This window comes from Pollicipes pollicipes, unplaced genomic scaffold (genome assembly GCF_011947565.3).
Source record: "Pollicipes pollicipes isolate AB1234 unplaced genomic scaffold, Ppol_2.1 Scaffold_2555;HRSCAF=2994_pilon_pilon_pilon, whole genome shotgun sequence".
NCBI classification, from domain to species: domain Eukaryota; kingdom Metazoa; phylum Arthropoda; class Thecostraca; order Pollicipedomorpha; family Pollicipedidae; genus Pollicipes; species Pollicipes pollicipes.
In genome coordinates this window covers 43,492,633-43,495,083 of record NW_023596136.1, presented here as the reverse complement: position 1 = coordinate 43,495,083, position 2,451 = coordinate 43,492,633, and positions in this window count along the sequence as shown.

The window sequence follows — 2,451 nt, the reverse complement described above, 5'->3', positions numbered from 1 at the left end:
GAAAAACATTGGATTGGTTAAAGCAGCCATGAGGGACCACTTCAGGAAATTTGAGGCAAGTAACCAAGAATATGGAACAAAATAAGCTTGTGGCATCATAATTTGTCTTATGGCAAAACTCGATGCATTAAAACAGAAAATAGCTAACTCTGGTTGCCTTGTTCATGTCTTTTGTTCTTGGTACGTACCTTGACCTTGCTTGCCTCATATGTTGGAACCAAGTAAGGTAAGCAATTACTTGGTCCACAGGAGACTTACTGGCTTCTTCCTGCTTTCCCCCCCCCCCCCCAAGAAAATGCAGTACATTTTGCATGGTCTGCTGGCAGACAGTCATCTGACTCACCCCCCAAATATAAATGTCAATCATGCCCACCAACTTCGAGATTAAAATGCGAAACAAGTAAGAGCTGTGCACGACAAACATCTCCAGAGGACAGAATTTCGTCATCAAACACTTCTGTATTAGCTGCGTCAGGTCTGTCCTAAGGCTCAGTATGGCACCCCTGCCTTGCCTTAATAGCCTTGCCAGGTAGCCTGGTAAATCAGACACCCGAAAGGCTTGTATTTATCATTATTGAGCACCGTCATGAACCAAGAAAACGGTTAACCGAAGGTTTAAGAGGGCAAAAATTGCGGTAAAAATAAGTTCCGTGCTTCAAATTGTCTCCCTCATTCCCTGCGAATTGTTCACGCTTGGGTGCATATCAAACATGTTTGGGCGGCTGGCGAATTAATCCAATTTATGCATGAAATACGTACAAGTTTGCAGTTGGAGCACCTTGCAGAGAAATTGGTTAACATTTTAAGCGGCAGATGGTATCTTTTAAGACAATCGAAAAGGAGGGAAGAATAAAGTGGTATTACACTGGGATGATACCAAGAAAAACAAAAGTAGTTAAATATAAAGACCGATACTTTTCTCGCAAAATTTTGTACTCAGTTGATTTGACTTAAAATCTGTTAATGGAAGTGCTCACGTGGTGATATCCATCTTGTAAGTTTAAATTAGAAGACATTTCTTGAACTTTTCACTCGTGCATTTCCGCAGTGATGCAATTCAGTGGTCAAGTTTCCTCGGGAAAAAAGAAATACGTGCAGTAAAATTCTCTACCAGGCCTTGCTGGTGTTCGCACCAGGCTCTGCCTATGTGGCGTGGTGGTGAGACCAAAAAGTAGGGGAGGTGTGAAAACCTTGCATTTGGCGCACAGCTGCAGATTGTGCTGCATTTTATAAACAAACCAAACTTAATGCGTGCAAGCGGCTGGGGTCGCTAGGGTTCTTGGGGTTGGAGGTACCTAGCGCCCTTGCTCTGTGCATACATGACATGATTCAGATGTAGGTGAAGCAGGGCATAGCCATAGGTGTCCAGGTTCTGCGGAGCCTCGTTTATGCTTGGTGGTTTCAAGTGAGCTCGGTTTTGGATGACATGTGAAAACCTCAGAAAGGGAAATAGGAGTTTGGCATGTACGATTAGACAACATCAGGCAGGAGTGAAAAATTCACATAAAATATGGGGAAAAGGAGTGAAAAATTCCTCCTCATAGGGTGTTGTTTACACCCAAAGTCGACAATTCTGGGACACTGCTTAACGGATAACGCAGTGGTACCGTAAACAATTCCAACACAGGCAAGAATTTTGAATCTTGTGAAATTTGACGACTTTTGACCAGACCTAGGGTCACGATATTTGTAATTGCAACAGGGTATCGGATATTGGGCATCCCGTGGGGAAGGTTTCACAGTAATCGGTCAAGTACGCCTCTGAGTTCTGAGTCGTCTGCATTTGCGTGCAAAATTTTCCATTCACATTTTCGTCACGTTTGACCGCGGGTCAGGTCTCGATATTACTTCCCCATCACTCACCACAATGCACAGAATCGATTGGTGAGGGTTTCAAGGCGATCGGACGAGCCGTTTCGGAAAACCTGCGTGTATGCGTCATATGCCGGTTTTTTAGACCCTGTCGCTGAACCCAATGCATTACTGCGTGGCAAGCATCTATTTCGAATGGCACGACGCTTTAAAACGCTGCGTGGCAAACTAACTATATTCGTCGCAAGATGTCGCGGCCAGCTGTCATTCTCACTAGTAATACACCTAGTTATTTGGTATTTAGTACTGTTTAGTATGTGAAGTGAACGTTGACTGAAAAATCTGTGAAGAACACTGATCTGAGGGGCACTGGAAAAACACTGCAACAACTGATCCGTGACGCCAGCACCGGTAACTCATAAGTTGTACTATTTTGTTGTCACCTGCTGAAAACTGTCCTGATTAAAGCTACTATGTTTGGCAGCATGTTAAAGCTCATCTTGCTCATATAGCGACACGTCAATGTCTTGACATGCGCTCGACACATGCTTACGTTGCGAGCGTTAGCAAGTACATACCAACCCGTAGCTTTGGGTTTCATCTAGCTAAGATGGTCTGTCGTAATATGTTCTGGTCTGT